Here is an 11,638-nt window from a genome sequence, read left to right as displayed (position 1 = left end):
AGCCCATCAGGCAGTGTGACCTGTGTATCCATTTCACTGTTATCTGTAGAAAAGATGGGCGATGTATGAGCTGCTGGTGGCTCCCACTGATGATGGAGGCTTCTAGGCTTCATTTCAGAATGTGAAGCTGGTTACAGACACAGATCCTCCAGAGTCACAATGAGAACAAAGGTCATGGCCTGAAGAGTGCCATATGTGTGCATGTCATTTAGTCATCAAAATAGCACTAGGAAGCTGACAGCGCTAGTTCACCATCTCAAGGTCAAGGACATGGCATCTGTAGAAACTCAAGGGCTGGCATAGGGAGAGTGAACATTGGCTCTGAGGCACCTAAAGCATTTAGCTGGGCTGCTATGGAGCCCTGATCCTGTAGGATATGGGGGGGGGTTGTTCAGGAGCCCAGAAGCTGACCTCATGGACCTGAGCCAGGGGTACAGACTCCTGTGGCTCTGTCATTTAGTTTTGGTACATCCTCTACTTTAAGCAAATCTGCCTGGTATGTGCCTGTGAGACCAAATTTTTATTTGCATAAAATATTGTCAAGGAATTGGGACAAGGTTGGGGGCTGTAATTGCAATCATGCAAACCCAGGTTGAGCAGCAATTGGATGCCCCACTGGCAGGAGCCTCTGGTGCAGTGCATATTTCTACTTTTTCCTCTGTTTTTGACTGGGGACCTTCTTAGAAGATCCTGCATATTTTAAGTAATTTCAGCAAAGGGTCTAACACATTACGGAATGTAAACATCCCAAGGGAGGGAGGGGAAGGGCAGAAATGCAATCAGTATATTTCTGAACCCCAACAGAATCATTTGGAGACCATTATTGCCCCGTACATGTCTAAAGAATGAATTATTAATTTTACTGTTAAAATTGAATTATGATGAGTGACTGAGTTTATAAATAAACCATTATTTTAATTATATTTCCCACAAAAAGACAAAAAAAGGAAAAAGAGAAAAAAATGAAAAAGAATAAATCCTCGATGTTGCAGGGAAATGAAAGAATTCAGTGATCAGCAGCAGAGCTTTGGAATGATTTCTGAAAGACAGGAGGCAGAAGGGATCAGATCCCACCAGAAACAATCAGGAACAAAATAAATGCAGAAGATGCCCTGAAGGCAGGAGGGTTTGGGAAGATCAGGCCCAAGATCAATGAAATGGGGAGTGGGAGTAAGAAAGCAGTAGGTACTTACACTCCCAGATCAACTAGGATGGATTCTTAAAAACAAACAAACAAACAAACCAGAACACACTAAAGAGGGGTGAGTGAATGAGCTTTCAAAATGAGTAAAGACGCCTCAAGGTCACAAGGTGGCTGCCATAGCTCTAGATCTGCTATATTGTAGCATCACAAGCAGAAGGGGGAAAAGAAAGTTTTGTCTCTGTTGGTAAATGCTGGACTAGGTTTAATCTTGACTTATCTCCTAGTTTAGGGATGTTACTATCCACCCTAAAATAATCAGGGTATGTGCTCAAAGAGAAGTGGTGTAGAATGACTGTTGGGATCGAAGTTAAAGGTATCTGCCGTGAGACACCAAAGGATGATAAAACTGAAATAGCATGATCAACAAGCTTGATATATACACATGTGTAAATACATACATGCAGACACATTTTTTTATGCCAAAGGAAACCGTATCTTCTTTTCAAACACCAATAGAACATTTACTAAAATTGTTGCTAAAGTAGAACATCTTGGTGAACTTCAAAAGTTAAAAACTATATTAGTCACATTCTGAACAGACTGCAAAAAAGAAGGAAAAAAGGATAATATTGAGAGACTAGAAAATTGTTCATTTCAAGATTTAAAAATACAACTTCTATGGTTTCAAATGTAGTTTGCCTCTGACAAAACTCATGTTGCAATTTGGTTCCTTAGTAGAGGAAAGAGACCACTGGGGAGAAAGAAAGGGAGGAAGGGGTAAGTACTAGGAAATGATAGTGACCAGATTATATTGTTATATCGTGTGCAAATTTCACCAGTATGTATAATATAAAAATAGGAAGAAAAAAAGAAATTTGGTCCCCTGTATAAGTGTGTTGCAAGGTCCTGGGATCTCCTGAGAAATATCTGGGTTATGGGAGCAGGTGAATGCCTTTCTTGAGTGTGTGAGCTCTTGTGGGGCTGGATTAGCTACCATGAGGGCAGGTTGCTATAGAGGGAGACTGCTCCTCATGACCCCTCTCTTTCATGCATGCCCACTTGCCTTCCACTTTCCACCATGAGTTATAGCAGCATAAAGCCCTTACTGGCACCAAATTCTTGGACTTCCCAGTCTCGAGAACTGGGATCCAAAATAAACCTCTTTTCTTTATAAATTTCCCAGTCTTAAATATAAACTGTTATAGCAACAGACAAATCCCTTTGAAATAAAAAAGAAATCTAAATATAACTCTATGCATTGTGGATTTAGAAATAAATGCCCATGTGAGTTCTACATCATGGAGGATGTGGACAAAGCAATCATTATAGGAACCCTTGTAGCTTTCAATCCTGGTGTTGGAAAATAAGAGAGGCAGAAAAACTAATAATAAAAGAATCTCAAAGATAGTGGAAGTAAGGAAATGATAAAGTAAAAGTAAAAATCAGTGAAACAGAAAACAAAAACAACAAAAGATAGTACTTTGAGCAAAAAACATAATTTAAACAAATTTGTGGCTACTCTGAACAAGTGTAAAACAAAAACCAAAATACAAAATAGCAATAAGACTCACATGAAAGCATTAGAAATTAAAAACTGTTTCCATATCTGCCTTATTAAAAAAAGATTAGAATTGAACATAACTCTATGCTAGTACTTTTAAAACTTCAAATGGAAAATGCTGCTAATCCAAGGAAATAGGAATGAGAGAAGAATCTCTTTTATCTAACACAGTCCAGACCTGCATCCAATAATGAAAAATGAAAAAAAGTTCATTAAGGGGAGAGATTATAATACAATTTCATTACATTTTACTTTCATTGAAAACACAAAAACATACATTCTCTCACCAGTCTTTTAATGCAGTGTCAGAGTTTTTTATTTGAAAGATAATTTTTTTTTATTTTAAAGTGTTTGTAAATCTCTTGGGGATCTTGTAACAGGGCAGACTCTGATCAGTAGATGTGGAGGGGACTCTGACATTTGGCATTTCTATCAGACTTCCAGGTGATGCTGGGGCTCCTCATCCATGGACCACACTTTGAGTAGCAAGCACATAGATGTTTATGATTCCAGGCACCCACCCACTATTAGCACATTTAATTCTAAGTCATTGATCTTGGTGATTCAACCCTATCTATTCCTACTAAAATATTCAACTTTGTCTTCACAGAAATAAAAACCCACTTCCACTTATTTCATGGTTTACATAATACAGCATTAAGTTAAATGATTATAACAGGTAAACCTGTCATAAATAGATTCAGGAATAAACACAACTGAAAGCTGGTAAGCATTCACCTTTTGTCTTGATGACAAACACCTGAGATAAATCCACTAGAAGGAGGAAAGATTTATTTTGGCTCATGGTTTCAGAGATTTCAGTCTGTGTTTGGCTGCATTGCCTTTGGGCCTGTGGTGATGAGGCAGAGTATCTCAGTGGGGAGCACTTGGTGGTGCAAAGCCACTCATCTGGTGATAGCAAAGAGAGAGACAGAAAGGAGATGTGGTCCAATACCTCCTTGAAGGCCACACCCCCAATGAAGGCCACACCCCCAATGAAGGCCACACCCCTAATGAAGGTCACACCCCAATGGCCTAACTTCTTCCCACCAGGCCCCACTTCTTACAGCTTTCACCACCTCCCAGTACCACCCTGGATGGATGGGGACCAAGTCTTTAAAACATGGGCCTTTGGAGGACCTTTAAAATCCAAACTAGAACACAGAGAAGCAGAAGGTAGACTAATAACAGAAAGCAGCCTGTAAGCCCATGAGAATATCCACCTTATTGTGGAAATTCTCCCCTCAAATCACCTAACATGCCAGCGCCATGGCTCATACCTGTAATCCTATCAGCTAAGGAGTCTGAGGCATGAATCTTGAATTCAAAGCCAGCTTCAGCAAAGGCAAGGCCCTAAGAAACTCAATAAGACCTTGTCTCTTGTCTCTAAATAAAATACAAAAAATAAAAAATAAAAAGGCTGGGGATGTGGCTCAGTGCCTAGTGTCCCTGGGTTAGATCCCTAGTACTGCCCCCCCAAAGCACCTCATGTGTGGTTTACCAAACTTGCACAGAATAAATAAGATCCATCTTACATTTTATGCATGTTTTCCAGTCAATGTAGGATAAGACATACTGGTATAACCTTAATCCAAACTAGATTACAGAACAAAAACATCAAGCTTGTTTTATTTGTGAACCTTCCTATGATTTAGATGTGAGGTGTTCCCCAAAAGCTCAAGTGTGAGAAAATATAAGAAGTTTAGACATCAAATGATTGGTTTAGGAAAGCCTGTATGGTGTGGCTGGGCATGCCCTTGGGATCTATATTTACAAGCTAAACTTAGTCTCTCTCTGCTGCCTGGTTCAATATCTTGAGCTGCTTTCCATCACCACACTCTTCAGCCATGATGTTTGCCTCACCTCAAATCCCAAGGAATGGAGTCAGCTATCTATGGATTGAAACCTCTGAAACTGTGAGCCCCCAAATAAACTTTTCCTCCTCTAATTACTCTTGTTAGATCTTTTTGTCTCAGAGGTGAAAAAGCTGACTAAAACAATCCTACTTAGGAAAATTCCAAATAAAATTTTAACTGGCTAATTCTAATTGTATATTAAAGAAATAAAACTTCATAAATAATTAGGGTATATTCCAAGAATATAAGTATGACTCAATATCAGAAAATAAGTTGACACAATTTTTCCCTTGGAGGACAAAGAGAAGAAACCGTATATTTATTCTCTTAATATATATTTGATATATATAATATATAAAATATGAATAAATGGGAAGACTTACTGTCTTTTGAAATATCTTAATCTTACAAAGATTTCAGTTATTTCCAAATGATACAATTAATTTATCACAATCAAAATCCAAATAAAATGTCTTCAATTAGAGTGAACAAACTGACACTCAATTTTCATATAAAAGAAAGAGCACAAGAATAGCTACTCTGAAACATTTGGAGTAGACAAGGAACAAAGAGGGAGAGGACATTTTGCAAATAAAGAAACACAGTATCCCCAATGTATGAAGCATTGCAACAAAGCCACAAAAACTGTGCAAACAATGGAATAGAAAAATAGACAGGAAATGAAACACAAGTGAATAATAAACATTCACAGTACCCAGAATCAGGAAATTACAAACTCAAATGAGAATTGATTTGTTGGGCTTTTTGGCAATCAGATTGGAAATGTGAAGAGGAGATGATAAACAAATTGTATTCTATTTACAAAGGAAAAAGATACACAAATGTACTGAATACCAAACTGGTGGCTTAGTGAAGAAGAAGAGCTTGTTCCCACCAAGTCAGTGCGTTGACTCTTGCCAACCACCTGCCCAGATGCATCCATAGGGCTCTCAACCAGGACCCAGCAGGGCAGAGGGGGGACCAGACACAGTGTCATGTACAATTTTCTCTGGACACTAGTGTGCTATTTAACTCTCATGCCTGAGGTTCTCTTAACAGATTTTCAATAGAATTGCCCTAGCCAAAATTCTATGCCTTCTAGAAGAATATTCTGTTTTTGTTCCCTTCAGACAGTGGCTCAATATAGAATATAGATGTTTCTTCCTGAAACTTCTCCAAGAACTATTTGATTATCAAATTTAGCATTCTGGTCCCATAGAAAAATAACAATGCTATATGAAGTTACCATTGCCAAGTAGGTGGCCAAACTATGCATGTGACATTCTTCATTTTTCAACAAACTCAATATGGCTGAGGCACATTTCTCGAATGCTTCTTCCAACAGCCAAAACATAAAATTATCATCCACACAATTTACATTCCCAGAATTACAGTTTTCATTCCAACAGATGAAGAGGCTCCAGGGACCTGCCCACTGTCCTGCAGTGTGTGATATGTTCTGGGAGGACTGTCCCCTCTCTCTGGGACCTGGTTTGTTACCTATACTGAGGGGAAATTGAATGAGCCACTTCTTCTCAGAGTCATCAAGGATCAATAAAACAAATTGGAAACAAAGAGTCTTGATCCAATATGAATACTTATTTGGACAATTTATTTTGGGTTCCAGGGACTTTCCCCACTTCTAATTTTATAATGGAATGAGTTTTATTTTTGAATGCAAGTTTATGAATTTCCTGGCCACTTTTAAAGCCCTTTAAATACTTAGATATTTTGCTTTAAAGAAAAAGAGAGAGAGAGAGATTCCACTGTCTCGGGAATTCATGCTCTGAGTAGATATAAGCCAGTGGCTTTTTTATACATACAGGATATCAGACTCCAATTTGAAAATCTCCAACAGCTTTATCCTCAAACAAGTTAAATTTAGTCCCTCCCTGTCTCATTGTCTCATCAACTTGCAAAGCTCAGAAAGAGAAACCATCTTTCCACTTACCTGGAGGGAGTTCTGGCAGTAGAGCTGTATGTGGAAGTTCTTCCCTCCTCTCTATTCTATCAAGATCCTGGGAGCAAAGGGCAGGATAAGACTGACCTGGAAGAAAATATGCTAATGCCATCACCTCCCTCACCTCTGTGGAGCAGGAGTTGGGGTTTAACTTCAGTTCACACTTCTTTGGGATTTGGTTTCTGATCAAGTCAACTGGAGCACTGCCAGCCACTCAAGTCAGCCTTGATTGTATGTCTTTAACCCATGAAAAAAAACAAAACAGCATTTTCTTTGATGCTTAATATAGTTTTAATTTACTGATTTTCTTTTTTCCTTTTGAAAAAAAAATCAATTCAGAAATGCTTTACAGGATCCCTGGAGATTTAGAATTTGAAATGCTCTTTTGACAAGTTAAGAGGTTAAAAAGAGTGTAGAAACATATGAGAGAGCCTCATGGGGTTTTTTAGAACAATTTAAAAAATATCTTTAAATGTGTGGAAAATCCTTAGAAGTAAATGTGCCCAGAACATCAGACTGTTGTCCCAGTGACGTGACAGAGCTCTTCTGCAAAAGGTCGAGGCAGGTGAGAGGGGACAAACCTCAGGGTGCTGTTAAATCTCCACATGCCAGTTGCTTCTTTGAGTTGGCCATAATCAATGAGTCCCTCAATCCCCCTCCCCCTGTCCCTCTTCTTTCCTGGTTGAAGGGTCCCTCTTAAATGGCTCTTGAGCCTCTATTCTAATTTGCTGTCTCCCAAATAGAATCCACTTTGCCCAGCTAAGCTGCAGTCTGTAGCTTTACGGCAATACTGAATATAATTTATTTTCACTTAAAAAGCTGCCTGTTCTGTTTTACTGTCACTCTTGGGGTTCTTAACCTCATTTAAAAGGCTGACTTTGCTCTGCATTATAGTGTTGCTTGGGAGCCTCCAAGCCTCTTTCATCTCAGTACTCTGCATCAGGCCAGTTCCAATCACCCACTAGCTGCCCTTGCCCCTCCAAGCTTTTGTTCAAATGCTTGCAGGCACTCCTGACAAGAGATTTGTTTCCATTGGCCTGCCCCTTGCCAATGTGACCATTCTATACTTGGGGCTTTACAACTGGCACATTTCAACATTCCTAAAATCCAGAGAGGACTTCAAAATAGAATAAGAAATGAAAATTTAAATTACAAGCAACAGCCTTCTCAGGAATGCCAACTTTGGATAGAGAGAGTCTTGTACCTTGCTCCCTGCCCCCACAACCAGGGTCCTTTTTTCCTGCAGCTTTGACATACCTGAGGCAACTACACTTCTGGTGATAAGCAATGTATGTTTGAAAGGGAAGCTGCTGTCCAGTCACTTAAGGCTGGAAAAAGCAACCTCAAGCCTTTTGAGGGTCAAAAACCCTGGGATCCTTTGGGAATATACAGTGAAATGGCTGCTAGATGGGGTGTTCCACAGACAGCTACATTTCCTGCAGGGAGAAGTGCAAACAGCCCACATCGCAGGGTGGATGGTGGTAGAGTGAGGCCCAGTGAGGGTTGTGTACAGGAAAGTCTGAGACTGCCATGCAAATGTGGAGTGGTGAGGCCCTCCTGATCCCACTCTGCCATGGCTCCTACTGGGTCTGGGGTTCCAGCAGTCATCATTGCCCTCTGAACTTGGCCTTCCTGTTCCCCCGCTCAGCCCACAAACCCAACCCACAGAGAGACAGCAACTGCTTCTCAAGATGGACCCAGAACTGCTGCTCCCTCACCCACTCAGCAAAAATTACACATTATTTCCAGCTCAAGTTCCTACCACTAACAACACATTGAGCTTTTCCTGTATACACATTGGAAAGGGCCAGCCAAGTCACAGTAAAAATGGCCTGACTGCTATTTCACCTCTTGCCATGGTCTGAATGTCCCTCCCAACCCCCAAATTCATGTTAAAAAGTGAAGGCTATGTGCTGGTGTGAAACATGGAGACTTTAGAAAATGAGTAAGTCAAATTGGTAAAGCCTCATTGAACATGGTGAAGACCTTTATCAAACAGGCTTCATAAAGCGTTTGTCTCTTTTTTCCCTTCTGCCTTCTATCTCATGATGTGACAGGGTTCAGGGTGCCATCCTGGAAGCAGAGGAAAGATGTCACTGATCCTGATTCTGCCAGTGCCTTGCTTGTGGACTCCTGTTTCTGTGGTTCATAAATTACCCAGTCTCAGATATTTAGTTATAGCAGCACAAATGAACTAATACATTTCACTTCTCTTCTTCTCCAGTTTTCTGAGTACAATCCCCATAAGGTGTAAATCACAGAATGAGAAGCAGGGCAGGTGGAAGAAGCTTAGTAGGAATATGAGACTTTAATTCTCCCTTGTGGCTTTCCTTTTAGCATCTTATCTCCTGCTGGTGAAGAAGGGATTCTAGGTCATAATCTATACTTTATTCTTCTGTGTGCTGTACACTATCTTCCCTGTCTGCTCACCTTCCCCAGAGATGCTTGAGGATTCCAAGTGACATAAAAGGTTTAATGCTGGGCTGTCCAGGATTGAGGAGGACTCACCTCAGCTCCCTTCCATTTCTGGGGGTAGTCCAGCTTCAGTGTAAAGCTTAAGGAAGGTGCTATTGAATTCATGGCTCCTTGGAGAATAAGTTTCCAGGAATTGGATCTGGAAGACCTGGTGTCCCAGAGCCTGTCTCCATTGGGGTACCACCAATGTGTGTTTTCTGAGCAGCACAAGGACATGGTGTGCAAAAGTCACCGGTGACTTTTGCTGAGAGTCTCTTCCTTGCTTGTCTCTGTCCCCAAAGACAGAGACACTGTCTTGGTCAAGTTTGTACAAAATTATGGACTAAAGAATTTTATCAAAGGCTCCTCTCAACAAATGCATTTAGATCCTGTGTGGTGATAGGGTGCAGCCACCAGCTGGAGTACATGGGAACATTTCCTGCACTTGATACTTGACATTCAGTCTCTCCTGGAATCACCTCAGGGCTTAAACCCAGGTTAGGTCTCTCTCCTCATCTTCTTCTTTCCAACCTGGAAGTGACCCTTTGGGGTTCTGAAATGGGTGGGGGAGGTGGGTTGCTGCTTCAGGAACCATTTATCCAGTTGGGGTGACCATGTACCTAACCTCCCTAGCACAGCACTTTGCCAGTATGGGTTTTTGAGAAACACCAGCAGGAGAAAATGGAAACAACATAAACAAATGAGTTCTGATTGTAGGACTCTGGGATTCACATTGTTAAGATAAATTGCAACAGGCTGAAGATTTCACACATTTTTTGTTGTTTAGATCATGCTAAATATTCTATGGGTTTAATATGCATTGAAATAAGTGGGTCATTGCCTGTGGCTTAGAAATAATTGAGCCAATCCAAGACCTAAGTAGCCCAGGGATGTCATTATCACTTTGACTCTTCAGCCTTTGGGAAAGTGTGTGTAGCATTGATGTTTTGGGGGCAGGGGCTGCAGAGCTCCATCAGAAAGGCCTGTGTTCCAATATTGTATCTATTTGTGTGACTCAGGCAGATTAACATGCTAAACTCTAATTTTCTCAGTAGTAAACCAGGGAATCATAATAGTCTCTATTGAACAGAGTTCTGAAAATTATATGGGCTCTGCCCAGAGATTGACAAAAAGTAAATCTTCAATAACAGCCAGTCCTTATTATTAAGGCTTTTAATCACTGATGTTTAACTTCCTGGCTGAGTAATTCCCAGCTTTTTGTTTTTCTCTACAGGGGAGAGATTGGTCTGTGCTTTATTAAAACCTGTTGGCTTTCTCCACACCCTGTCCCTGTTGCCATCCAGAGTAAGAATTCATTCCAGGAGGAGGCAGCTCTGTAACTCAGTAGCATGCAAAAGGAGTCTGGAAGGTTCTGTTGCTCCAGTGGAGTGCTGGCTGGCTGGGTGTTGGAAGCTTCAGTCACTTGTTTTGTCTCCCAATATGGCACACAGCAGTTTTTTGGTGGAAACATTTATTTTGGGGAAATGGAAACTCAGGGGCACTCGACCACTGAGCCGCATCCCCAGTCCTAATTTGTATTTTATTTAGAGACAAGGTCTCACTGAGTTGCTTAGTGCCTCGCTGTTGCTGAGACTGACTTTTATCTCTTGATCCTCCTGCCTCAGGCTCCTCAGCCACTGGGATTGCAGGTGTGCACCACTGAGTCCTGCAAGCACACTGTCCTTTTTTATTTTTAATTAGGAACTGATAAGGGAGTCTTATCCCTTGTATATTCAGTGCACATTTGCAAAGAAATTGGATAAGTGAAAGAATGAATGAATGATTTTCTTCTATGTTGTTCCTTGAGAGAGGCTTTGCTTGAGGGTTAGAGCATGTGCTCAGAGCTACATGAAACTGAGCCTAGATTCCAGTTCTGCCATGGAACCCATGCCAATACATGGCCTATTTGTGTCTTACCGTGTTCATTTATCTACTTATCTTAACACCCACCTCACAAAAATGGTGTGTGTGGGGGGAATTAAGCCAGGTGAGCTGGTTCATGCCTGTAGTTTTAGCTATTTGGGAGACTGAGGCAGGAGAATTGCTTGAGTTTGAGACCAGCCTGGGCAACATAGGGAGACTGTCTCAAACAAACAAACAGAAGGGAAAAAGGATGTGTATGTGTGTGTGTGTGTGTGTGTGTGTGTGTGTGTGTGTGTGTGTAGGGGGCGGCGGTGAATGGGGATTAAATGGCTTAATGACAGATTTTTAGCACAGGATAAAGAAATATTCTGAGTTTCTCCAGTGAAGCTGGAGGCTGGCTGGGTATTCAAATTTTCATTTACTTGCTCTGTCTCACAAGAGGCCTCAAATGTCTCATGACAAGACATTCATGGTAGGTTCATAAAAAGCATCATCAGTGACATCATAGTCATCATTAATGCCTTCCCTGGGCTTGTGTCTTTCCACCTGAATTGCCTCTTGGATAGAAAAGGAAGAGCCAATGGTCATAGTCAACCCCAGGCCCATTTTGAGTTTCAAATATTGGTTGCCATCATTACAAATGTGTGTATTGGCTGTATGTATTTACACAGGATCTTTGTGTACTTAAGTTGGTATTTGGGTGTCTGCATGTGTGTTGCACAGAGCTCTTGGCAGCTCTGCTCTCTTTCTTGTGCATTTAGACTTTTTCCTTCCTTACCATGTTCCTTACCCGGGAGAAC

This window comes from Callospermophilus lateralis, unplaced genomic scaffold, assembly GCF_048772815.1.
Source record: "Callospermophilus lateralis isolate mCalLat2 unplaced genomic scaffold, mCalLat2.hap1 Scaffold_962, whole genome shotgun sequence".
NCBI lineage: Eukaryota > Metazoa > Chordata > Mammalia > Rodentia > Sciuridae > Callospermophilus > Callospermophilus lateralis.
The sequence above is the reverse complement of the archived record's forward strand: the minus strand, read 5'-3'. Positions refer to the sequence as shown.